Source organism: Myotis yumanensis, unplaced genomic scaffold (genome assembly GCF_028538775.1).
Source record: "Myotis yumanensis isolate MYYU_CA2020_CCGP unplaced genomic scaffold, mMyoYum1.0.hap1 SCAF_10, whole genome shotgun sequence".
NCBI classification, from domain to species: Eukaryota; Metazoa; Chordata; class Mammalia; order Chiroptera; family Vespertilionidae; genus Myotis; species Myotis yumanensis.
This window is the reverse complement of record NW_027223761.1, coordinates 12,583,256-12,610,718: the sequence shown is the minus strand read 5'-3', so window position 1 is coordinate 12,610,718 and position 27,463 is coordinate 12,583,256. Positions and strand designations below refer to the sequence as shown.

Genomic DNA, 27,463 nt, shown 5'->3' with positions numbered 1-27,463 from the left:
AGAAATAAACTTTTATTTGTTTGTTGGCAAATGACATGATCATCTGTGTAGAAAATCGGAAAGAATCAGCAACAACAAAGAAACCTCCTGTTGGTACTAAGCAAGTATAGCAAGGTTGCAGGATATAAGGTTCATATACAAAATACAATCTCTTTCTGGTCGGGGCACATGCCCCAGTTTCGGGCTCGATTCCCAGTGGTGATGTGCAGGAGGCAGCCAATCAATGATTACCTCTCATCATTGATGTTTCTCTCTCTCTCTCCCTTCCTCTCTGAAATCAATAAAATAATTTAAAAAATAAATAAGTAAAATAAAATAAACACAGAAAAATACATCAGAACCTCTGTATCTGCATCAGTTTAAGGATAGTGTCCAAACTCCTTGGCATGGCATATGAGATCTCTTATAAACTTGCCCCTGCCTAATGGTGCATGTTAACTTGCTATACCCAGACTTGTTTGTATACATGTGTGTGCGCACACACACACACACACACACACACCACCCTTCACATGCTAATCATTCAGAACTTTTTGTTTATTGAAGTACAGGTGTGTCAGGTTCTTTTATGGGCTTTCTTCTCTGATGGTGAGAGCATCTGCTCTTTTTTGATTAACTAATGTCTACTTGTCATTCAAGCCTCCTGTCTTCAGAAAGCTGTTCTTGATTCTCCTCCAATGTTATTCAGGTGCCTCTCATTGCACCTTCTTTTGTCAGGGAATATGTCACATATTTCTATAATCGTTTATATATGTGACTATATCCTTTAATGGGCTATGCGGTCCTTAATGTAGAATCTGTGTGGTTGTAGCACAGTTCTGTGTCTATAGCAGGTGCCCTAGAATTATTTGTGGGAAAAGATTAATGGGGGGGGGGGGGGGGGAGCGGGAAGGAGTAAGCACTCATTCTAGAGCAATCCCAGGCCAAACAACCATCTATGGCAACCTGTCCTTCAGGGAAAATGTGTGCAGTTGCTGGAAGCATTTTACGTCTTAGGTGGATAGAGCCAACTTAATTCCCTGGTGATGTTAACACGGCAACTTTCACCAGCCTGAAAATCCTCTGGCACTACAAACACATACATTCTGGAGGCTGTTTATGAGACTGAGAAGGTGAGTCAGTAGACTCTGTTCCAAGTTGGCACGAAGGAACATACTCCTAAACATCTAAAGCTCTGTAATTCACAGTGAGCTTCTCATTAACTTAAATGTTAATGTAAATTTAAAACATGTTGCATCGATCTGGAACTATTTTTGCATGCACATTGCATCACTGAGCTCTCTAACAGCAGAATCCAAATGGACGTCCCTTCACATCAGCTTATGATTAAGAAAAGAGTGAGACTTTCTCTTTCTTTTTGTCCTGTAAAAGTATTGGTTTGAATTAAAGGTCAAGCTGTGAGGTGCTATGAGACTCCCTTCTGTTGAGAACAATGGAATTGGATCGAATGGAGCATAAAGATCAATTTCTGAATCTATTCTCTCAGAGTATTGCACATATCATTTTGCATATGTGTAAAGATTGGTGTCTCTCCATTTTCATTGATGGGAAAACTAAAGTCCTCATTACCCTGCTGGTGATCTCAGTCTATTTTGTTAGTTTCAGCCAGAATTTCCTTACACTGGCATTTCTTTTTCTTTCTTTCTTCCTTCCTTCCTTTCTTTCTTTCTTTCTTTCTTTCTTTCTTTCTTTCTTTCTTTCTTTCTTTCTTTCATTATTTTTATTGAATTTATTGGGGTGACATTGGTTAATAAGAGTGTACAGGTTTTAGGTGAACAATTCTGTAACGCATCATCTGTATGTTGTATTGTGTGTTCACCACCCCAAGTCAATGCTCTTTCCATCACCATTTATCTCCCCTCTACCCTCTTCTACCTCCTCTCACTCCCCTTCCCCTCCCCCTCTGGTAATCATCATGCTGTTGTCCATTTATGAGTTTTGTGGGGTTTTTTTGCTTAACCCTTTCACCTTTTTCACCCAGCTCTGCAAACTCTCCCCTCTGACAGTTGTCAGTCTGCTCTCTCTCTCTTTCTCTCTCTCTCTCTGGGTCTGTTTCTATTTTGTTAGTCAATTTTGTTCAGTAGATTGAACATAGGAATGCGATCACATGCTACTTGTCTTTCTCTGACTGGCTTATTTCAGTTAGCCTAATACTCTCCAGTGCCCTCCACACTGTCACAAAGGATACTTTTTCTTTTTTTCTTTTTGGGCTGAGCAGTATTCCATTGTGTAAGAACCACAGATTTCTTATCTACCCATCCACTGATGGACACTTGGGCTGCTTCTGAATCTTGACTATTGTAACTAACATTGCAATGAACATAGGGGTGAAGTTAGTCTTTCCAATTAGTGTTTCTGGTTTCTTCAGATATATTCCCAGAAATGGAATCGCTGGGTCCTACGGCAGTTCCATTTTTGATTCTTTGATGAAACTCCATACTGCTTTCCACAATGGCTGTACCAACCTGCATTCCCAGTGCAAGAGGGTTCCCTTTTCTCCACATTCCTTCCAACACTTATTGTTTGTTGATTTATTGATGACAACCATTCTGAAATGGATTTATATTTTCTTATTTAAAAAGAAAACAGTTTTCAAAGGATGTCGTATTGTGTTAGGTTCATATAAAAAGAAATTCTGGTGCTGACTATAATAATGACGAGGATGATACCTGGAAAATTTTGTGTATGTTTACTCGCTCTGTGCCAGACCCTGATGCAAAGTCTTTTATAAAAAGCTCTCCCTTCATTCCCAAAGCAGCAGAGAGGAGGGGTCACTCTCATTGCTCTGTTTTACAGACTCGGAAACTGTCCCATGGAAAGAACTTTTCTAAAGTTCTCCCAGCAAGAAGTGGTGTTGCTGACCCTGGGATGCAGGATGGGCTGACTCCAAGGTCTTTTTCTTTTTTTTTTCTTTAAATATATTTTATTGATTTTTACAGAGAGGAAGGGAGAGAGAGAGTTAGAAACATCGATGAGAGAGAAACATCGATCAGCTGCCTCCTGCACACCCCCTACTGGGAATGTGCCCAAAACCCAGGTACATGCCCTTGACCAGAATCGAACCTGAGACCTTTCAGTCCGCAGGCCGACGCTCTATCCACTGAGCCAAACTGGTTTCGGCCCAAGGTCTTTTTCATCACCACTGTGTTCTGTGGGTCTTTAACCTCACAATGCAACCAACCTATGCAAGCCCAGAGTAGTGAGTTTCTTTTTTTAAGACATGCACATAAACATACAAGTGAGGATTCAACACTGTCCTTGAGAAGCTGGGTAGATGGATGAAATCCAGAAACCTGTTTCTAGTTCATGAATACATTGCATCTTATCTCCTTCCCTTACACACTGTAAAATGTGAACAAATGGCTCAGTGAAGCCTCTTCCAGCCTCACATTCTATGAATCTGCATAATGATATGATTCACTTTGTTCCGATTGACAAGCCCATTGCCTGGTTTTTCTCTTCACAACCACCCACCATGGCACTTCTTCACACCCGTGTCTCTGACCCTGCAGCAGCCCACCTCGCTCAGTGAATTGAAACATGTTAAATACCAGGCAAAAAAAAACAAAACAAAAAACAACAACCAACAACTCAGGCTGGAAGATGGAGAAAAAGCAGCATTTTGTTCCCTTGAACATACAAATAAAATACAAAAAAACACACACCCACATAGTATTGAAGAGAAACCAGAAGGCCTTCATATATCAAAGGATGAATGGTAACAATGCATTCAGAAGCTCTGATAAATATAGGCCTGCGAGGACTTAGTGAAATGGAATATTTACTGGCCTCAGGATGGATATACAGCATAGTAAGAAGGGGTGTAGGCTCTGCGGTCACACCTGCTAGTGCTGCCATACATCATCTCCCTCTGCACAACTGATTCACGCCTCACTTTTCTCACCAATAAAAGGAGAATCATGGTTCAGAATTCTCGTAGGGTTAGCTTGGGGCTTAATAATAATATAAAGAGTTTATTCCAGTGTTATAAATATAGTACAGGCTTAAATTTGCTTCCATTATTCTGACAACAACAACAAAAAATCTCATGTGTCTTAAAATTATCTGTGTGTGTGTAAGTAGTAATTTCAGCTATCACTCTATTCTCAGTTCTAGGAGTTGTTATTCTTTTTGAAAAACAATTACACGTAGGCCGGCCGGTGTGGCTCAGCGTTTATAAATCCATGGACCTAGAGGTTACCGGTTCAGTTCCCAGTCAGGGTTGTGGCTCAACTTCCAGTAGGGGGGCATGCAGGAGGCAACTGATGGATATTTCTCATCAATGCTTCTATCTCTCCCTCTCCGTTCCTCTCTCTCCAAAATCAATAAAAGCATATTTTTTTTAAAAAAATAATTACAAACAAAACAATTAGATATGTCTATTTCACCCAAAATGCCCCCCCCTTTGAAAGTATCTGAGAGGTATAAAACAGTGATGATATAATCCCAAATTCTATAGTCTCTTTTACAAATTGCCTACAATCTCTCAGTTTTTTTTTTCAGAATTCCAATGTCTTTCCTTCTACATTAGGAGAAGAAATATAGTAGCTGAACCACCAGACATTAGTCCACAAAAGATTATAAATCCTGTGAGTTAAAAATCAAAACCTACTCAGCTTCATGAGATACACAATTGATTTTTCTTTTCAAATCAGTAGGTGAAGCTGAAATTGATTGATTGCAGTCACTTTAGTGTAATTTACCAACAAGCAACTAATTGCCTATCAGATATAAAAGCCAGTAATTGGATTCATATAATAAACTAGAGGCCTGGTGCATGAAATCCATGCACTCGGGACGGGGGAGGGTCCCTCAGGCTGGCCCATGTCCTCTCACAGTCTAGGAGCCCTCAGGGGATGTCTGACTGCCAGGAGCGGGGCTAAGCTTGCAGTAGAACATTCTTAGTGGTGCCAAGGAGGCAGGAGAGGCTCCCGCCACCGCTGCTGCACTTGCCAGCCATGAGCCCAGCTTCTGGCTGAGCGGTGTTCCCCCTATGGGAGCACACTGACCACAGGGGCAGTTCTTGCGTTAAGTGTCTGCTCCCTGGTTGTCAGTGCACATCATAGCAACCAGTCATTCCACCATTGGGCCCAAACCGGCTCTCTGACATCTCCCAAGGGGTCCTGGATTGTGAGAGGGCACAGGCCAGGCCGAGAAACCCCACTGGTGCACTAGTAGGGCCAGAGAGGGACGTGGGAGGTTGGCCAGTGAGGGAGAGATCATGGGAGGACTCCAGGGTGTGTCCAGCCCATCTCACTCAGTCCTGATTGGCTGGACCCCAGCAGCAAGCTAACCTACCAGTCGAAGTGTCTGCCCCCTGGTGGTCAGTGTGCGTTATAGCAACTGGTCAACTGGTTGACTGTCTGCCCCCTGGTGGTGGTCAGTGCATGTCAAAGCAAGTGGTTGAGAGGCCTTAGCAAATCATTAACATATTACGCTTTGATTGGTTGAATGGCCGACTGGACACTTAGCATATTAGGCTTTTATTATATAGAAGATTTATAGAATATTAGGCAGTGTTTAAATATGTGAGTTTTGTTACCACAATTTTTTCCTGACAATTCTATTTACATCAAACCACATCCTTAGGAGGAAAATTATCACATGATATGAAAGAGGGAAGGGGCTCAGATGCAATTTGTAGAAAACCCTAAATTTTATATATGGAGTGATTAAGACTCAATGAGGATTGGACACTTGCCCAAAGTTGCCTGGTTAATTATGGTAGAGTTATAAATTGACTCTAGTTGTGATTCTCAGTCTGATACCTACATTTATTTATTTTCTTTTTACTATATCCAACTGAGAAATCTGTTCGTTTTTAAAAAAATATATTTTATTGATTTTTTACAAAGAGGAAGGGAGAGGGATTGAGAGTTAGAAACATCAATGAGAGAGAAACATCGATCAGCTTCCTCCTGCACACCCCCTACTGGGGATGTGCCCACAACCAAGGTACATGCCCTTGACCAGAACCGAACCTGGGACCCTTCAGTCCGCAGGCTGATGCTCTATCCGCTGAGCCAAACCAGTTAGGGCAGCACTCTAGTTTTTTTATGTTCATTTAGAGTTGAAATAAACTGATTGTTTTGTTTATTTTTGTTGGTTTGAGCTCCTGATAGAGAGGTGAGGTAAGAGCAAAAAGTCTCTCCTATATGTGTGCGAAAAGTTACTTGTAGATAAAATATTTTTCCCCGATGAAATACATGTGACACATTTCAATAATACTGCACAATAAACACTGACAAAACAGCTAGCAAATCTGGAAGTGGACTTACTATATGTGTATATACATATATACTTATCTATATTAGAAAGATGAATATTGCAATATTGCATCATTTCAAATCACTCAGATCTATTGGTGGAGTGTGGCAGGCAGGAATGTCTAACCCCAATATGTTTTCAATTGTATAGCATGATTTAACGATCTGATATTTGTGTTGTCCTACTCCAGGTGTAAAAGAAACATCCTCTTCAGAAATCCAGAAGACTTCTTTAACTTCTCCAGGTTTTCAGAAAGACCAGGACCTATCAGAGACCTTTTGATAAGGTAGGTTCTGAGTACCACTCATCTGTTTTCTTGGGGCTTCCCTTCCAGTTGCCCAAGTTCAAAACAAACAAACAAACAAACAAAAAGGTTTATTAAGTCAAAACAACAGACACATGGAAAACCAGATACGACTTTTATTAATGATACAGTTACTAACTGAGGACACTGTTTTGGGCTGTGGCAAAAAATAGGCTTCTTGACATTTCACCCCAGCCTTAGGTAGATTTACCCATCTGGTCTGGGCAGCTGCAGGCTTCCCCCACATGGCAGCCTGCCCTGTGAAATGTCCAGTGTGGAGCAGCAGGCTCGAATACATCTCTAAATAGCCTGCCCTCAAGATGAAGGTGAAGAGGACGGGTTAAACTACTACTGACAAAACCTTGCTCTGCTCCCACGTTCACCAATCAGATACATAACTCTAATGACCAAGGGATGGCTAGAGTGAAAGGAGAAAAAACGGCCAGGCCAGGTAATATAATGGATTGTCCTTCGCATGGAAAAAATAGCAATAGGGAATAAGCATTCTTTCCTAAAACCATGGAAGAACAGGAGTGACCTGACAACAGAAGGGGCTGCATCAGAATTCTCTTAACCTTGTAGCATGTTGAGAGGATTCCTCCTGGTGATGGAGGCGGCCATGGTGCTGGGACTTCTGCTGCTTTAGGATGTAAGCTAGCTCTAGGCAGATGCCTCCTGGGTGATGGGGGCGGCCGCAGCCCTGGGACTTCTCCTGCTTTAGGATCTAAGTCAGATTCTAGACAGGATTTTTTTTTACCAACTGCCTGCTACAAGTTATGTGTTTTTAGAGTCACAATGAACATGTTGTCTTTATTGTCATAGAGCAGGTATATGGTAGACCACTAGGGTTTGTGATTATAGCTGTTTTTAGAAGCCATCAGATACAGTATTTCTTTTCTTTTTATTGGATTTATTAGGATGGCATTGATTCATACAAGTATATAGGTTTCAGGTATACAATTCTATACTATGTCATCTGTATATTGTGTTGTATTCACCACCAAAGTCAAGTCTCCTTCATTCACCATTTATTCCCCCTTTACTCTTTCTACCACCTCCCATATGGTAATCGCCATACTGTTGTTTATGTCTATGAACTTTCGCATGGATGGACATGGCGAGCATTATGCTTAGTGAAATAAGCCAGTCAGAGAAAAACAACTACCATATGATTTCACTCATATATGGAATCTAATGAAGAAATTAACTAACAAGCAAAATAGAAACCGATTCAGAGACAGAGAACAGACTGACAGCTGTCAGAGGGGAGGAAGGATGAGAGGCTGCGTGAAAAATGTGAAGGGATTAAGGAAAACACACACACAAATCATGTACCTATGGATGAGGACAGTGGGGGGGGGGGTAAGGGGAGGAGGTGGGGTGGGAACCAGGTGGAGAGGAGCTAAGGGGGAAAAAGAGGAACTGTAATAATCTGAACAATAAAAATTTATTTTTTAAAAAAGAAAAAAACACATCATAGACAGAGTAATTTTTTAACTCTCAGGCATGCTATCATATTATTTTGTACAGGAAATAGTTATCTAGGTAGTAAGTGAGCTTAGCGAACTCCTCCGTGGGAATTTGTAGTTGTAATTTAATAAATCATCTATGTCACTTGGATTTATTTGTTGGCAAAAATAAAACCAGGGAAAGAAAACATATTAAAAGTATAGAAAAAAGAACCCTAAGCTTGAAGAAAAGTAAAATAATAGACTTGGTATGGAACTATGAACCAAGCCAAGCATATATAGCTGGCCTTAGGGGCAGCACCCATTTAATATCTTCAATTGAATGATGCCTCTAGAATAAATGAACTCTGCTCCTTTCATATCTGTGTCTCATCATCTGGGATTCAAGATTACGCAAGAAAAAAAATGTGTTTTATTATTTTAGTCATTTGATGTGGTCAGATTTTGGTGATTTGCTCTCTGTTTGGTTATACTAAAGTAGCAAAGGGGAAAAAATATAATGAATTGGGAAATTTTGTCTTCCGTAATGGAAGGGAAATCATCTGGATTTACCACTCACCATGAACACATATCATGGGGAAGAATCAATCATCAACCATGAGACAGAGCTATCATCAGAAAGGAGGGCTCTATATTTGATATTATTTAATACTCACTACCTTGTTATTTATATGATATATCACCTATTAACACCGAGTGATCCACAAAAATGTGTGGATTACAGTGCCATTTAGAGAGTTTCTTATTAGCAAAGGTCTCTTGTCTCTGTGTCAAGGTGCTGCTAAATAGATCAATTTTTAAAAAATTGACACTCAAATCTTACACTTCTGCAAGTTATTATGTTAGCTAGAAAGTACGGCTAAATCTATAAAGGTCCTGATCTCATCTTGTGTTCACTTTGAAAGAAAGGGACTATTCCTTGTCACTCAACCTCTGCCCCTGCCTGGAATGTGGACGACTTCAGGCATTCAAAATTGGAGCCTGATTTCTCCCATCTATTCCATTTGAGTATGGAATGGAAACACTTTAGACTTGAGATATATGCCTAATTACTGGTATTGTCATCTTGGTCATGAGGGCCTAAAACTGTGCTTGAACTAATGAAGCCGTATAAAAGGAATGGAAAGGGAAATACAGTCACTAGGAGGTGATCTCAGGGAGGAGCATGTCGAGTGGACCAAAGACATTTCCGTGCCTAGACTAGAGACGATGTGGAAGGGCTTGGGAGTCAGGGAGTAGGACCACAAATGAACAAAATGGGGACCTTTCTTCTGCTAGGACACCAGACTAGGTACCCAGCTACAATTAGATCCTGGGGAAAGTAACTAGTCCCCAAGGAGAAATCAACTAGTCCCCAGATGAAAAATATTATACTGAAAGAGAGAAGAAAATAAAAAGTAAGGAAAGAGTAAGGAAATCAAAAGACTGGGACTTCCTTGGGGAACCAAACCTAATAATCTTTCATAAAACAAAGACTTTTCAAGCAGGATAATGTGGTCTTAGGTCAATCAACCAAAGATGTGCTCATTGTTGCTATTTAGTTAACGTTAGTTGATTAAATGATTGGATAACTAATTAAATTAATTATGAATATATGAGCCTATTTTCCCAAACATGCATGCTTGTTTTCTATATCAGAATGAGTTCATGATAATTTGTCTCTTTTCTCTTATACTCAAACTTTTACAACATCGTTTTTAGAATATTAGGAAAACAAAATAAAAAATAAAGAAATAACACAGGTAATAAGAGTAAGCTATGTCCACCCCTGATAGATCTTTCCTAAAGAATTTTTCTCAGAAGTCCAAAGCTATCTGAGTTCTGGGCATCAACAAATAACAGCAACATAAAATCAGATCATAGCGGAAAACATTCTAACTTTAATTGTGTTTGGCGTGTTGTAAAGTTTCTAATCATATTTAGAATCAGCTAGTAAAAGGAATGGAGAACAGCTTCTAGAGCAGCAGTTCTCAACCTGTGGGTCGCGACCCCTTTGGGGGTCAAACGACCCTTTCACAGGGGTCACCTAAGACCATCGGAAAACACATATATAATTACATATTGTTTTTGTGATTAATCACTATGCTTTAATTATGTTCAATTTATGACAATGAAATTGGGGGTCACCACAACATGAGGAACTGTATTAAAGGGTTGCATCATTAGGAAGGTTGAGAACCACTGTTCTAGAGGAATGTTTGCATATCCAGGGAAATTTTCCAAGAACCTTTAGCAAAAATGTATTAATATCTTAGGAGAGATCAGAATCGCAACCCTCCTTTGATGAACTATCACAGCTCTTCCCCTTCTGTTGTGTGTAAGCCGTGTGGGATTTTTGTCCCATTTAGAATTGTTATCCTAATATGAATTGGCTCTATCAGTACTTAAGTTTATTTCTGACTTCTTGCTAAAGGGACTGAGAATTATTGCCTTGTGAGGGGTGATTAAATGAACAGAGAAGCAGAATGAAACATATAAGGTTCCGAATTGCCTTGTCGGTTGGGTCTGTGGTTCGTATACAAAAGGCAGACACCTACATGGTTAAATTGTAGTGGCTATTCCTTTATGATTGACATTTTTATTTAGGAACAGATAGAATTCCACTTGTTTCTGGAAATATATCTATAAATTAGATCCCCCAGTGTGTAAAATGAGGTAGGTAATTTCCAGTGAAACAATATTATAGCCCCAATCTAAAAAGAACTAAAGGGACAGTTGCTATTATCACATCCATGGGAATTTTTGATAAAAAATATATATAGCTTTTTCCAGTTCGGGTTTTCTCTGAAATGTAGCTATATTGGTAGTGACTGAAATAGTTATTAGATCTGATACATAGAGTTCTTGGTAATAGGAAAAAAACATGCCACATTCCCATGACTCAGGCCCTGGTTAACAATCCTCTGTACCATAAACCTGATGTGGCTCTAGTCAGGGACATCTCCAGCCCTATGGGATGCTTCCTCCTTGCTCTTTAAATTAAAAATTGAATTAAAACACCCAGTAGTTGCAAGCGTATAAAGAAAGAGTATTTTTTAAAACTGCCTTTGAGAGAGTATAACATGGTGTAACCCTTTCGGAAAGCAATGTGCTATCAAAAAATCTTTTGAATGTGTCTTTCCCCTGACTTAACATTTCCTTTTCTAAGATTTATCTTGAAGAAATCATTAGACAAAGGCATGAAGATATATGTATATGGCTAATCATGGGAGCATTGTAAACAGTTACAACATATGGAAAAACTTAAATCCCTAAAAATAAAGGACATGCTTTAACATGGCCTATTGGTGTAATGAAACACGATGCAGTCATTCGTAATGATGCCGTTGCTCTGTTTGTACACATGTGGAAGTATATTTACAAGATGTTATTAATTTAAAGGCCTGGTTGTAGAAAATTAGGTACATGTGATAGCAATAATTTATATATTATATACTAGAGGCCCAATGTACAAAATTCGTGCGATAGTAGGCCTTCCTTTTCCCGGCTGTCGGCACTGCTTGCCTCTGGCACCCAGGACCCGGGCTTCCCTCGCAGCCCCGGCTTTATCCGGAAGATCATCTGGAAGGACCTCCAGAAGGATGTCTGTTCTAATTAGCATATTATATTTTTATTATTATAGATAGTATGCACTTGTTAGTGTAGAAAATATAGGAGTCGTGGAATTCTAGCTTATTCTTTGTATATATTCTATTTAAAAAAGAAATAGATATGTAAGTCTATAAATTGAGAAAATAAAATAAATCACAAACTAACAGTTCTTCAAAGGACAATAGATGATGTGCTGTGCCAGCACGGCCAAGGGTGAACCTAAGGAGGGACGGAGAAGGATTGAAGAAAAGACAGACAAGAGAATACAGCTGGGGCTTGGTGGATCTCCTGTGCCTGGATGAGACCACAAAAGACCCAGCCTGCAAGCAGTTGCTTTATTTTATAGTCTGATTAAAACAAGGTTAGATTAACATGTATACAAATGTTCTTGTTTTGGCAACACTTGCTGCTCCTCCCACAGCCTATTAGCTACTTAGGAAGGAATTAGGGAGGGGCTACAAGGTCAGGCTTAATTATGCTGGGGGAGCTCTGCCCTCCAGGCTGGGACTGGTTTGTGGCCCTGCCACAGGTCAGCCCGAGGCTTCACCCTAGAGCCGCTCCCTACAAGATGACCCTCTAACTTCCTTAAAAGCCACACCCAATACTGCCTCTTTATTATCCATGCTGTTTTCACTCCAGAAGCAGGCCTTGAAGGAGGTGGATCTGTGGACTGATGATGTTTTTCTGGGAATGGGATTGAGCTATGACTCCTATTGTCCTAGTTTATAACAGTAATAATATCTTCTGCCTGCTGTTAAAAGTCATAGAACTGAAGGGCCAGAACTTCTAAATAATATGGTAAAAAGTATGGGGAGGGGGGAGGGGCTCAACACTAATACAAAATAAACGAGTTGATCATTATTTTAATCCTCACTTGAGGATATTTTTCCATTGATTTTTAAAGAGAGTGGAGGAGAGAGACAAAGACAGAGAGAAACATCGATGTGAGAGAAACACATTGATTGGTTGCCTCCTACAGGAACCCCGACCAGGGCCTGGGATGGGGAGGAGTCTGCAACCAAGGTGCCCTTGATCAGAATGAAACCCAGGATCCTGAGGACTATAGGCCGATGCTCTATCCACTAAGTCAAACCAGGCAGAGCCAGTTGATCATTTTTAAATAGGACTAAACAGGAAGTATGGGAGATATAATTTTCAATCCCAGGGCAAGGGATTGAAAAGAAACATTGAAGATAGTTGAAAAGGAAAGACAATAATATATGTGCTTCTCAGTAACAAAGTAAAGCCAGACTTACTTCTGGTGTGGTAGGTGCTTTCGGCTCACAGTGATGACAGTGACAGCCTCACAAGTCTGCTATCCTGTAATGTGCAAAAGAAAGGGCATAGGGAAGGGGCTGGGGTATTACTTGGGAGACCTTGAGCCATTGTACAGCTATTATCAGGGCTTTAGAAGCAACTAAATCCTGAAGTCAATGCCCTTCAGGCTAAGACCCCTACCCTTTCACCCAGACTTTTTCTAAGGTCTGTTAGAGACTTTATTTTTCATGTATTTATTTTTCAATTACAGTTGACATTCAATATTATATTAGTTGCAGGTGTGCAGCACAGTGGTTAGACATTTATATAACTTACGAATTGGTCCCCCATAAGACCTGCCCCCACCTAAGACCATATATAGTTATTATAGTATTACGACTATATTCCCCATGATGTACTTCACATCCCTGTGACTAATCTGTAACTATAAATGTGTACTTCTTATTCCCTTTACCTTTGTCCTCCAGCCCCCCAACCCCTCTCCCATCTGACAAACATCAGTTTGTTCTCTGTATCTATGAGTTTGTTTCTGCTTTTTTTGTTGTTGTTGTTGTTGTTTTTTAGATTCCAGGTTATTGACTGCACCCCTTGTCCTAGAATATTGGGACTCTCCCAACTGCACCCATGGAACAGTTTATGTCCCTGAGGTAAAGAATGGGTCCTTGACACCTAAAGCTAGGACAGGAGCAACCCCGTAGCTATGGTTCCCTGGAAATTGCTTTTTTACTTAGCATTCTTAGATGCATCCATGTTCGTGCCATGAAAGCTTAGGAATGTCTCTTTTTTAAGAGGCTTGGAATCAGTCTGTTTGTGGAGGAGTCTACTTATTTCAGTCTATTTGTTATTACTATTATCATAAAAATAATGGCAGGTAACAGTAACGGAGAAAGAACTTCCTATGCATATAATTGGAGCTAAGCCTTTTCTCAGTGAATTATCTCAGTAAATCCTCACAGCATCCTTTCTACCTCACGCGAAAGATAAAGGCACTGAAAGGGAAGAAGCTAAGTAATCTGTTTGAGGTCATTCTAATAGAAAGGAGGTGAGCATGGCATTAAAATCTACACAGCGTGATTGAAATATTCTTAAGCATTGGTAGTGCTTCTGACTCTGTGTGAAACAGAATACATTATAATGTTTATTTATAATGACTTGTTTAAAGTAACAATGATCATTTTTAAAAGACTGACATCAAATATGTCAAACAGGATGCTCACAGGACTCAGAATTTCAACTTTTCATATTTTTTGGAATAACAAAAGAAGGAAGTAAATGAGGAATCCCACTGTTTATCTTGAGATTTCTCCTTTTGCCCTAACCAAGGGATGCATCTATCTATATTAATAAAAGGGTAATATGCTAATTAGACCGGGAGACCTTCTGGGAGACCTTCTGGACAAAGCCATGGTGGTGGGGCTGAGTCAGAGGTGGTTAGGGATGATCAGGCCAGGAGGGGAGGGCAGTTGGGGGTGATCAGGCCAGCAGTAGGGGGCAGTTGGGGGTGATCAGGCCAGCAGTGGGGGGGCAGTTGGGGGCTAGCAGGCAGGCAGGTGAGCGGTTAGGAGCCAGCGGTCCCGGATTGCGAGGGAGATGTCCGACTGCCGGTTTAGGCTCTATCCCACAGGTATCAGGCCTAAACCAGCAGTTGGACATCCCCTGAGGAGTCCCAGGTTGGAGAGGGTGCAGGCTGGGCTGAGGGACCCTCCCCCCCCACCCCCCTGTGCACGAATTCTGTGCACTGGGCCACTAGTGGTAAATAACAAGATATGAATGAACTCCATAGTTTTAAAAGGGAAAGAAACCCATAAGAATATAGCACCTGGTCATAGTATCGTATCTGAATGGGAAAAGGCACGCTCTAAGTACGTTTCACATGCTTTCCAAATGTGTGCCAAATACTAGTATGTTGTATTTGGCACATATTTGGAAAGCAGGTGAAATGAAAATTACCTGCTAAGTCTCAGCTATGCCACAGCGATTTTAGCTGAAAATGCTTAAGAATAAAATAGACAGGCTATTTGCAGTTCTATTTGTACGTGATCTTGTTTTCTCTCTATGCAAGATATTCCTTCAAGAATGTCACTGTCATCATTGAGTACTCACTCAGTCATTCAATAAATGTTTGTGAACATGTACACCTGCCACAGAGCTAGGCAATTGGGGTTACCCTGGTGAACAAATGTATTCTTCAGTGGAGGAAAGCAGGGACACACCCTAGCAGCTTATTATCTTAATAGTATATGGTAGCAATGAGAGGAACAGATGCACATTAACATAAAGATCTATACACTTGCCCACGTAGATGCATATGCCATCTTGCCACACTGCAGGAGGGAAATATCAATCACACTGAAGATATTAACAGAATGTCTGGGTGGCTTCCGCCTTGATGGCAGAAGATTTCATGGATAAGTAGTTTTGAAAAGTTTGGTTAAAAAATGACAGAATAAAATATGGTGGCACAGAATATGGAGACATTTCCTGTTTTGACACAAAGGATCTGGGGAGATCTCAGTTTCCTTAAGGATTATAATTTGAATTAGGAAACAGGTCAGTTGAACCCTTTATTGGAGGATTCCATATCAGAATTGATGTGAATGATTTTCATCATATTTCTGAGTTTAAATGAAGCAAAACAAAATGCCCTCTCCAGATCCTTTCTTTGGAGTCTGCAGTCTTTTATATGATACTAGTGTCCAGTGCATGAAATTCTGCACTCAGGGGTGTCCCTGAGCCCGGCCTGTGTCCTCTCCCAGTCTGGGAACCCTCGGGGAATGTCCGACTGACAGCTTAGGCCCACTCCTCATGGGCCTAAGCTGTCAGTCAGACACCCTTAGCGCTGCTGTGGAGGCAGGAGAGGTTCCTGCCACCACTGCTGTGCTTGCCAGCCATGAGCCTGGCTTCTGGCTGAGCGGTGCTCCCCCTGTGGGAACACAATGACCACCAGGGGGCAGCTCATGCGTTGAGCATCTGCCCCCTGGTGGTCAGTGCGCATCATAGCAACCGGTAGTTCCACCGTTGGGCCGAAACCGACTCTCCGACATCCTCTGAGGGGTCCCAGATTGCAAGAGGGTGCAGGCCAGGCCGAGGGAGCCCACGATCAGGGCCAGGGAGGGACATGGGAGGTTGGCCAGCTGGGGAGGGACCATAGGAGGGTACCAAGGCATGTCCAGTCCATCTCTCTCAGTCTCGATTGGCCAGACCCCAGCAACAAGCTAACCTACCAGTTGGAGCATCTGCCCCCTGGTGGTCAGTGCATGTCATAGCGACTGGGCGACCAGTCGACTCTCTGCCCCCTGGTGGTTGGTGCACATCACAGTAAGCAGTTGCGTGGCCTTAGCATATCATTAGCATATTACACTTTGATTGATTGAATAGCCAACTGGATGATCGGACACTTAGCATATTAGGCTTTTATTATATTGGATGGTATGGAATTATTGTACTTAAATCTAATAAATAAAAGTAAACCAAAATTCTTTTGAACACTTTGGCTTTAGATTAAACTGGGTAAAGGCCCCAGTTTTAGTTAATAATTTTAAACTTTAAAAAAGTTACTTCTCTCATCTTTAGGTCCTTTATCAAAGGAGGGTTACTGAGTCAATGCATGTGAAAAACTAACACGTTTCCAAAATGTAGTACACATTCATTAAATGTAAGCTAGGTTCTTATCAATAAATCCTCTTTACTGTTTCATTGAGAAGAAGATAACATGAGAATCATGCACACACCGATTGACACGCTGTAATATGCAAACTGTGTTTTTGCTTCAACAAAATGAGTTTATTAAGATACTACCCTCGCCTAGAATTGGAGCAAGCGATGTGGAGCGGTGATAAACATTGGAGAGTCCTACTGCCAGGCTGTCAGCATCTGTGAGGGACCATTTGCAACTCCCCACCATGGCTAGCTGGGGGTCCTGACTTATTCTTTATTTTTCTTTCAATTCCTAAGAAAACCAGGGATTGCTAACACATTCTTTGGTCAACAGGAAATATTTCAAAATGCCTCTGGCACAATGTACTATTGAAGCAATTCTGTACTTCAAAATATATTCCTGTTAATAAAATATGTTTACCTTCATGAACATCTGCTCCACACAATGGGCCTGTGAGGTAAGCCCAGGGCTGTAAAGAGGGAATGGGGAGCTGTTGGGAAGAAACTGGCATTTCAAGGGATTTAATGACTTGCTCATGTGTACAGGGCTAGTGAGAAAGCAGGGATTTCTTCTGCATTAGTTTGCCTCCATATAGAATGAATGAGTCAACTGTTTACCTTGGACCCCAGGCAGGGCCAGCTTGGAAAGAATATGAGTAAAATTTTCAGCTTCTTTCAAACCAGCTTTTCCCTTCTCTAGTCAAATATAATTTCCTGCCTCTTCTGGGTTGCTGGACAGCCATTAAGATCATACCTCTGCCCCTTCCTTCTCCTTTATTTACAGACAAGAATAGTCTATCCCACAGTGATAATGACTGGAGTAAAATGTGGTCTATCCACATAATGGAATACTATTTGGTGATAAAAAGGAATGAAATACTGGTATTTTCTATGACATACATGAACCTTGAAAACATTATGCTCAGTAAAAGAAATAAGACCCAAAAGATCACAGATGGTATGATTTTATTTGCAGGAAAAGTTGAACCTTAAAATTATATGGTTATAGTTCTATATCAATTTGAATACAGATAGCGAATCTGTAGAAACAGAAAGTAGATTAGCAGTGGCCTAAAGCAGGGTGAGGAAGATGAGGAATGACTAATATGGCTAGGGTGTTTCTTTTTGAGGTGGCAGAATATTCTAAAATAAGATTGTGGTATTGTTGCACAAATGTGACCATACTAAAAATCATGGATTTTCTACACTTAAATGAGTGAATTGTATCTCAATAAAACTGTTAAAAATTATAGGAATGGCAAAAATTGCATTTGCATGTAACCAATATTTTGCATATATTGATTTTGCATATCCATTTAACCTTAAAAACTACCTTCTGAGGCTGATACTATTGTTATTCTTTTTGAAAAAAAAATAGATTTTATTGATTTTAGAGAGAGGAAGGGAGAGGGAGACAGAGATGGAAACATCAATGATGAGAGAATCATTGTTCAGCTGCCTCCTGTACACCCCTCCCTGGGGATTGAAGCCGCAACCTGGGCATGTGCCCTGACCAAGAATGTAACTGTGACTTCGTGGTTCATAGGTCAAAGCGCAACCACTGAGCCACACCAGCCCGGAAATAATATTTTTATTCTAATTTCTTCTATGAGCAAACTGAGAAAAAAAAAAGTCAATATTCTTTTTGTTCCTCTTATAAGGATCAGTGTCATTACACTGGGCCCACCTAGATAATCCGGATAATCTCTCCGTTACAAATTCTTGACTCATTCACACCTGCAAGGTCTCATTTGCCACAGAAAGTGACAAAGTGACATATCCACAGGCTCTGGGGATTAGGATGTGGACATCTCCAAGGGGCCATTATTCAGCCTAACATAGTCACAGTGGTATTCAGTGGTAATGTAGAGTCTTCAATCCACGTTTCCCAAGAGGACATTCAACTCTTTTCTACTTTATCACGACTGTGTCATGTAACAGTGGCTGGGTATAAGCCAGTCTAGATTTCAAGCCCTTAGCGGGCAGGAAGTTTTACCTACTCTAGCAAATAAGTTTGTGTGGGGGGAGTAGGGAGGGGCTTTTTCTAAGAGGACAGGTAGAGTAGGGAAATTCGGTTTCACTTGTAATTTGCATCATTTCCCACTGGCAGTTGCCTCCTTGGCCCTCCATCTTGGTTAACAAAGCAATGATGTAGATTTGCTTGGATCTCTTTTATTTGATAAATTCTGTTTCTAGCAGAAAAATACTGACCTCATCAATAGGCAAATCATTTAATAGTTTTCAAATGACAACTATAATTCTCAGCTGCTCCTACATGTGCAAAGACAAGCAGAGAACTAAGGCAGTGGCATGAATAATTTAAGCAATAAACCTCTATTGGCTCAATTATCTGGTTATTTCAACAAGCATCTGGATAGAATTTTAATTTATTATTCTCTAACGTTTTATTAGGTTACTTTAACATTCATAGGCATTGCCTTTTTAATGGCGTCTATTTCTTTTGTGTCCTAAATTCAATTTAACAAACATTTAACGGGCTACTAATATATGCCAGAAACTGTGCTCACTTCTACAGTAGCTAAAAAGACAGAGCCTCAAATAATTTCATTCTCATGGAACTTTTGGTCCCAACATGAGAGATGAAACAATTACACCAATAACTACACAAGAAGGCAGAACATAAAGGCAATGATTGAAGTACGAGAATTATGGTAGGTAGAGGGAGAAATATTAGTCAGCTGGAAAGAATTGCTGGAAACTTCTGGTAGGAGAAGTATGGGAAGCATTCTGGAGGATGAGTAAGAGTGCGAAAGGCAGAAGGAGGGTGGGGGACCTGGGATGAAATGAAACGTGGGAGCCACAAGGCCTCTGGTTACACCGGGGAACAGGGAACATACACTATGGTCCCAAGAACTGAGGGACTGTTTACACTCAGCATGTAAAAGTCTCTAATTCATTCATCCCAACACTCTCTCTAGTAGTCTTCTACGTGCTTGTGGTGAGGGGATAATTAAGCAATGTCCAGAGATACTTCCATCTTCAAAATGGGGGTGGGAGGGATGCAGGGGGAGGGACATGGGAGAAGGGATACTGCCATCTAGTGGGGAGAAGCCAAACCTTCTACAACACATAGACCATTCGCCCCACACCCCTCCCCGCCCCCCCCCCCCCCCCGCATAAGAAAGAATTTTATCTGACCCGTCTAACCCAAAATGCCAACAGTGCTACAGTAAAGAAACCTTGCAATAGCATTATGAGGTTGTACTGTTATTTTTTTATGTTAATTATAAGGACATTTAGGTCTTTTGAGATTGCAAGTCTCACTTGACATCAATCATTAAATAGTAAATGGTAGAGTGAGGTTAGGGCCACATTATGGAGAGTGAGGAATGTGGATATAATCAAGCAGCTAATGAGATTCTCTGTGGCTAAGTGATAATGCATGTCAGGAGCTTGGTACAGTGCCTGACACATAGTAAGCTCTCGGTAGATGGCCCTGGCTGCTTTGAATGACAGCTGGTGTTTCCAGGGATGCACCAGCTGTGAGTGGAGAGGGAGAGATCAGGGCTAAGAGATGGTCGGGGACAAGGGCAGAGTGTTCAGAGCCAAACTGGTGTGACAGCATGTGGAGTGTACAGAAAGGGACACACACACGAAATGTTACCCACAGAGGAACCACGGAGCTGACAAGTGGATGAAGGTGTGGGCGTGCGTCAGGGAGAGTTCTGAAGATGGCTCTGGTGTTGAACATGAGAAACTAATTTTCACCTCACTGCCATGATGTGAATGGCTGCCATGCTGGGATTTATTATACTTCCTTAAAACAGACAATCTGAGGCCCAGAAAGGGAAAGCAGTTAGTTCAAGGTCACACCACAGTTTAAGATTTCTTTAGAAACTTAGGGAGAAGAAAAGTTCGACTTAAAAAAAAATGCAATAACTAAATATAGAAAAAATAAGGACTAAACAACATCTTCTTTGATAGGCTTCCAAAAACAGCATTAACATTCATTTTGCTATCTATTTGTATAGATGAAAGTAACTTTAATCTCTAGTCAGGCATCATGGCTGAATGAGATACCCAAGAAGATTTCCTAAAGAGTGAGGGTCTGTTTTCATTGTCATACTTGTTGCATTATTAGGGGATAGAAAAACACAAAAACAAAAATAAAAAACAGAGCTGGCTGGCCAGCTAGCAACATGTGGAAGGGCAGAGAGAAAGGATCCATGGTAACTGAAAAATGGATATATTTATTAATAATAGAAAATAACACTAATAATTAATGAGTGCTCATCAGATGCCAGCATCTGTGTTATTTCACATGCATTATTTCATTTTAGTCCTCATGACTGTGTGGGATAGATATGACTAGTGATAGAAAAGATCTTTGAGGCTTAGAGAGGGTAAGTGACTTACTTAAGGTCACACAGCTAGGAGGGAGTGGAGGCAATATTCAAACCTCAGGTATTGGACTCAAGAGCCCAAGTTTTACATAATATTTTATATTATAGATAAAAGTTAGTGCATAAATTCTTCCCTTTGTTGTACTTGACAAAATATAAATAAGACTGGATGCATAACCCTACCTAAGGGTGACTATTGTGAAAGGAACAGCATGCCTCCTTCTCAACTCTCAACTGTGTCTTTTTCTCAGGGCTGTAGTTGGCTTGCAAATCTAACTTTTACCCTTTTGGTTCTTCTGTCAAAAATTTGAATTCAGCATCTTCTCTGGGAATGCTGAGTAAACAACACAGCCATGACACAGGAAGGCAGGGTTCCTGCCCTCATGAACAACACATTCATGCAGAGGCAGATAATAATCTCTATATATAAAAGCCTAAGTGACCCTTACAAACAGTTGACCAAACAACCGGTTGACCAGTTGCTATGACATGCACTGACCACCAGGGAACAGACACTCCATGCAGGAGCTGCCCGCTGGTGGTCAGTGCGCTCCCACAGCCAACCTCCCACAATCCCTCCCGCCCCGGCCGGCTGGCCCCGATCAGGACTGGCCCTGATCGGCCCCAATCACTGGCCAGGCCAAGGAACCCCACCCATGCACAAATTTGTGCACCGGGCCTCTAGTAATAATAATAATAATAATAATAATAATAATAATAAAAGACAATCAGATAAGAGTTGTACACAAAATTAAAATAAAGTGATGTGATAAGCACTAAGCTATTTTGGTGGCTTGGAAAAGGTGGCCTGTCTTAGGAGATCAGAAGGATCATTGCCTGCAAAGGGAGGGAATGTACAGGCATAGGGAACAGCTGTTGCCAAGACCCTACTGTCACACAGAAAGCAGGCCTGGATGGCTGGAGAAACTAAGGCACAGGAGCAGATGATGTACGAATAAGGTTAAAGGATGGCTGGGAGGAGGCTGATGCCAGGAAAAGTAGGATTTCCTAAGTCAACATAAGGAATTTGCTTTTGTTTCTGGTACAAGGAGATGCCTTAGTGTGGATCGTAGCCTCTTTCTCCCAGGAGCCTACTGTTGAGATGGTTAGAGTTTGGGGTAGAGAAAAAACTCGATACCCAAAACAAAATAAAACAAAAAGTTCATAATTTTGCCTTGATTTTATCAGTTAATATTTCATGTGAATATGGGAGGCTAGAGAGCTTCCAGACTCTTTCAGTAGCTTCATTTATCTCTGAAAGGCACATTTCTGACACTTCAATCAATCAGTGGGTGTCATTAAACTGCATATTGTGTTGCAAGAAACTTTCTTCCTGATTTCCCTTCTCTTTTTGTTCTTGGGAAATTAATTCATGTCATTTCCATTAGAGAGTCTGTGGCATTTGATGGCACAGGCACTTAGAGGCACCCTCCTAGGACTTGAAGCATAGCTCAGTGGTATTGCTTATCAGCAGCACCTAAGGGAGAGACTGACCACCAGGCCCCTCAGGACCCTGAAGTTACATATGAAAAGTGGCCTGACCCAGGCCCATGGACCTGGATGCAGGGTCCTCCAAACGAGTTGACTTTGGTGAGTGATGCTGGCAATTTGGTTTCTAACGTTTTCTCACTGTTGTCTTTGGCTGTGAAAGGAACATTGGAGGGAATGTTTGTAAGACGTCATCATTTTCACTTTAGACTTTTGCTCTCAAAAAAGGCTGTGCTTGGAAACTTTGGGACCGTTTTTCTACAGTCATAGTCTGAGATAACTGACTTGTTTTATGAAAGGTTGAATAATGTCAATCACACCATCCCGTTGATCATCATGAAAGCACTTCTCCAGGCAGACATATTCCGATAAAAGCGTCAGATTGAGGAGTCCAAAGGGCACCTCAAAGGCCACCAGTCCAGCAGGTCCCAGATTTAACACCTTTCGTGTCATCAAAATGAAAACATATGCAGTGGCTCAATAGTGCTTCCAACTTTTGATTGTGCCAGATATATACATTGTAAAGCATTACTAAATAAAAGTAGAAAAGGAGGTATAGTTGTAAAAACACAGGAAAGAATTAATCACTAATTGAAGATTTTTACTTTTTTTTTTCTCACTAGTTAATAGGACTACTACTGCTCCTACTCATCTCATTTTGCTAAGTGAACCAATGGAAATGTAACCGGGGCGATATCTGGGAACTCCTTACCTCATCTAAGCCTGACTCAGAGACCCAGCCATAGCCTGCAGCCAATGGGTGCTACAAGGCAACCCCTGAGAGCACTTTTTAGGAAGTGCTTTGTTCCATTGATTGGAAGTTATGTATAGACTCATGCACACACAAACATATGAACAAACAACAAACATGCAAATTAATAAGATTTTGTAGATTCTAACATGGCATTTCTTACACTGATCTTCCTGTCTCCAACCCAAAGCGGCTGCCGTGGTTTGGGTCCCATAACCTCCCACAGTTTCATGGTTTCCTCATTGCTCTTGTATGTCTAGTTGTGCCTCTTGTCCTCTAATCCATCTGCAAATTGCCCTTTGTAATGTCTTGTGAAAACCACAAACTTATCATGTTATGTCTTTGCTTAATATAGCTTTAATGATGCTCCATTGCTTTCTGGATAAACTCTTTTAAAAAACAATTCCTGAGTCTGGCTTTATATTCAGGTCCATTTCTTGGCATTTCACCTCCTTCTCTGCTATACACTCTCCTTAAGATCCAGCCCGAAAGTATTTGCAGTTCTCCTAAAGTACCAACAAGGAATATACGTCAAATTCAAACTCAGGCCTATGCAATGCCAAATGGGCTACTCTGTGTTCTGTCCTGGGATCAAGCAGATCCCCTTCTGAATATACACTAACCCTTTCCAAAAAGTGTAAGCATCGCTGAAAAATAATGAAAAATTGCTAATACTTTGCCAAGATGTGGTATACATAACTCCCTGAAATTGATACTCAATAAAAATTTGATAAATAAATAAATGAGTTGGATTAGATTGATGTAAATTGTTTGTTAGCACCTATAGGCATTGTTTTGTTTTATTTTTTTACTTAGTATCTTTCTTCCTGGAGAAGGGAAATACCTAACACTGAGGCCTTAGGCGTGTACACAGAAGAATGAAAAAAGGAAAAGACACAAAAAGGGTGGATGGGCCTCTCCAAGGATAAGCTTTGTCCCAATATCATAATGTGCCTCCCTGTAACCCTAGACATAAAAGAAGCCGAATTGAGAATAGAAAAAGTGGTCTTTTTATGTAGCTGCCAAAATCAATATGAATAATAGCAACAGCAAAAACCATTGAGGAATCATTCATAAGAATGAAAGTAAGAAATCAAATTTCAGTGTGGCATAATTCTTTTCTGTACACTTTCAATACTTTTTTACAACTTTATTAAGTCATAATTGACATGTAGCATTGTGTAAGTGTAACCGTAAATTTAAAATGTGTTGGTACACATATACATTGTAAAATGATTTCCACAGTACAGTTAGTCATCACCTCCATCATCTCACATAATTCTGTGTGTGTGTGTGTGTGTAGAACACTTACAATACACTGTCTTGGCGACTTCCAGGTGTATCATACAGTATTGTTAACCATAGTAACCATGTTGTTCACTGTATTCTTGAATTCATTCATCTTATAACTGTAAGTGTATAGTCTTTGGCCAGCATCTCCCTATAGTCTTCTCTCCCTCAGACCCTAGCAATCACCATTCTCTGTTTCTATGAGTTCTGCTTTTCTTTTTTTTTTTTTTTAGATTCCACATATAAGTCAGAAAATATAATATTTGTCTTTCTCTGTTTGATTTATTTCACTTAGCATAATGCCTTCAAGGTCCATCCATGTTGTCACAATTGTTTTTCATAACTGAATTATACTCCTGTATACATATGCGTTTTCCTTCTCTGTTCATTCTCTGACAGGCACTTAGATGGTTTCCACATCTTGGCTGTTGTGAATAATGCTGCAATAACCAGGGGGGTGCAGATATCTTTTTGAGATCCAAATCTCATTTTCTTCATATATACTCAGAGTGGGATGGCTAGATTATATGGTCATTCTCTTTGTTATTTTTGAAAAATGTCCATTCTGTTTTCCCACCACCAGTGCACAGGTTCCCTTTTCTCCACATTCTCTCCTACACTGATCTCTTGTCTTTTTGATAATAGCCATTCTAACAGGTGTGAGATGATATCTTGTGGTGATTTTGATGTGCATTTTCCGGATGATTAGTGATGCTAAGCACCTTTCCTTGTTCCTCTTGGCCATTTGTGGAAAAACAACTATTTAGGTCCTTTGCAATGTGGCATAATTATTATCCTACGGAAAATGTGAACTTCCATAAAAATTCTTAAATTTTTGATAAAAATCCTTTCAGGAAGATAGTCAAATGAAAGTCATAGTAAAATGTCAAACACTCAATCACTTAACAGTCAACAGTGTTCACACTGTTCATAAGAAAGACCTCAACTCCAAGATGCACCTCAAATTCTTCATCTGTCACAGGCGTATTCATTTTATATTTCACTCTCCTATTGAAACCCACACAATTGTGGATGGTTTAAAAAGATCTTTCCAGTGAAGCCAAAGATTCTCAAACTCCTCTCATTTTAAAAGTTGACTCCAATAGTATTTCTTTTTTTTATAAAATTCATCTTTATTGTTGAAAGTATTACAGATGTCTCCTTTTTTTTTTTTCCTCATTGACCCCCTCAACCCCACACCTGCCCTTCCCAGGCCTTTACCACACTATTATCTGTGTCTATGGGCTATGCATATATCCATATAAGTTCCCCGGTTAATCGCTCTCCACCCAACTCACCACCCTCATCTTCCCTCTGAGATTGGTCAGTCTGCTCCATGCTTCTATGACTCTGGATCTATTTTGTTCAACAGTTTATTTTGTTCATTAGATTACACATCTGAGTGAGATCATGTGATACTGACCTTTCTCTGACTGGGTTATTTCACTTCACATAATACTCTCCAGGTTCATCCATGCTGTTGCAAAAGGTAAGAGTTCCTTTCTTTAACAGCCGTATAGTATTCCATTGTGTATAGATGTACCACAGTTTTTTTGTTTGTTTGTTTTGTTTTGTTTTTATCCACTCATCTATTGATGGGCATGCAGGCTATTTTCAAATTTTAGCTATTGTAAATTGCACAGCTATGAACATAGGGGTGCATATGTTCTTTCTTATTGGTGTTTCTGGCTTCTTGGAATATATTCCTAGAAGTGGGATCACTGGGTCAAATGGGGGTTCCATTTTTTAATTTTTTTGAGGCAACTCCATACTGTTTTCTACAGTGACTGCACCAGTCTGCATTCCCACCAGCAGTGTACTAGGGTTCCCTTTTCTCCACATCCTCACCAAGACTTGTCATTTGTTGATGTGTTGATGATAGCCATTCTGACAGGTGTGAGGTGATACCTCATCGTTGTTTTAATTTGCATATCTCTAATCATTTGTGACTTTGAGCAGTTTTTCATATGTCTCTTTATTGCTTGAATGAAATAATTATTTAAATATAAAAAATAAGCACATAAAAAGAAACTAGAGGCCTGGTGCATGAAATTCATTCATGGTGGCTGTCCCTAGGCCTAGCCAGCAATTGAAGTGTGAGCATCTGGTGTGAAGCATGAGCATCTGGCGTGGAAGCTGACCTCTGGGACCTGGGCAGCACCTGGGCCCCCAGGCCCTCATGTGCCCCCCTCCGCCTGAGTCATGGCACCCGAGTCCCCACACAGAGATGCGGTGAGCGCGGCCAGATGCCACAGGCTGGAGCACAGTATGAACCCACAAGGAGCCAAACCAGCCCCTGCAGTCCCAGCGGCTGCAGCCCAGCTCACAAGGAAGAGGCCATGTGGGTGCAGAGCAGGCTTCTCCTGGGTGCCCGACACCTGAGCATGGGGCTTCCCCAGCATGCGAGCCCTGGCATCCTGGGGAAGGGTAGCAGGGGGAATGAGAGCTAGCTCAGTGGACACCCCACATTCTCACTGCACCTCCGTCCCCATCACCCCTGCCCCCAGGTAGCCAGTGAGAGGTCTCAGCATGTCACCAACGCCCACCATGTTCTGTGCTGCCCCCTGGTTGTCAGCACACATCATAGTGAGTGGTCAAACTCCCGGTCTCCCCACCGAACTCCCGGTCGAACGACCACCTGAGTGGACAATTTGCATATTAGGCTTTTATTATATAGGATACTGTTGGTATCATTGTGCTTATTTTTGGTATTCAAAGAATTATTTCACTCAAACGATCAAGATGATTTTATGTTCTGTGTAAAGACAATAGCATTTTTCTAGGAGAAATATGCAGCATCTCGTAGACAGTCATTCCCTTCCCTCTAAAATGCTATGTATATTAGAAACCTGGGCACCTAAAAAGGCAGATTGTCTAACATTATTTGAATCCTGTGCTACTAAATCAGCTGGCGGCCTGAAATCACAGGTGTGCTAATGCATCTTCGATGTGAAGAGCACTGAATTTTGAGATCTATGCACTTCATTTCCTGAAGACACAATGG

The 27,463-nt window shown here is 40.8% G+C and overlaps 1 protein-coding gene across 5 annotated transcripts in view; it reads left to right on the top strand.

Moving 5' to 3' along the window:
- LRRC4C (leucine rich repeat containing 4C) overlaps positions 1-27,463 on the top strand; it is a 983,070-nt gene that overhangs the window by 791,007 nt on the left and 164,600 nt on the right. For all 5 annotated transcript variants that reach the window (XM_070427824.1, XM_070427819.1, XM_070427820.1 and 2 more), the window contains one exon: positions 6,458-6,553. The gene's annotated coding sequence lies outside the window, so the exon portion shown is untranslated. The remainder of the gene's footprint in view (positions 1-6,457; positions 6,554-27,463) is intronic.